The following is a 328-nucleotide window of genomic DNA, read 5'->3' as shown; positions in this document are numbered from 1 at the left end:
TCTTATTTCGGCGGGGTAACTTGATGAGGCCGGTTATGTGGTTACTTTTGGCAATGGATCATGGAAAATCTCCAAGAGTTGTACGACGGTATCAAGGGCAAAAGGATGGAAGCTTATATACTTTTCTTCTGGTTCGCCTCAAAGATGTATGTCGGCAAGTGGACGGATGATGTGCATGTTTGGCATAGTCGGGTTTGGACATCTTAGTGAGCATGGAATGAAGGTAATGTGAAAGATAAGCTTATTCCTTTTATTTGAGAATTCATCTCTTGAATTATGTGTATCGCATCATGGCAAGCAACATAGAGTAAATTTTTAAGAGGCATGA

This window comes from Dioscorea cayenensis, chromosome 5 (genome assembly GCF_009730915.1).
Source record: "Dioscorea cayenensis subsp. rotundata cultivar TDr96_F1 chromosome 5, TDr96_F1_v2_PseudoChromosome.rev07_lg8_w22 25.fasta, whole genome shotgun sequence".
NCBI classification, from domain to species: Eukaryota; Viridiplantae; Streptophyta; class Magnoliopsida; order Dioscoreales; family Dioscoreaceae; genus Dioscorea; species Dioscorea cayenensis.
Note: the sequence above shows the minus strand (reverse complement) of the source record.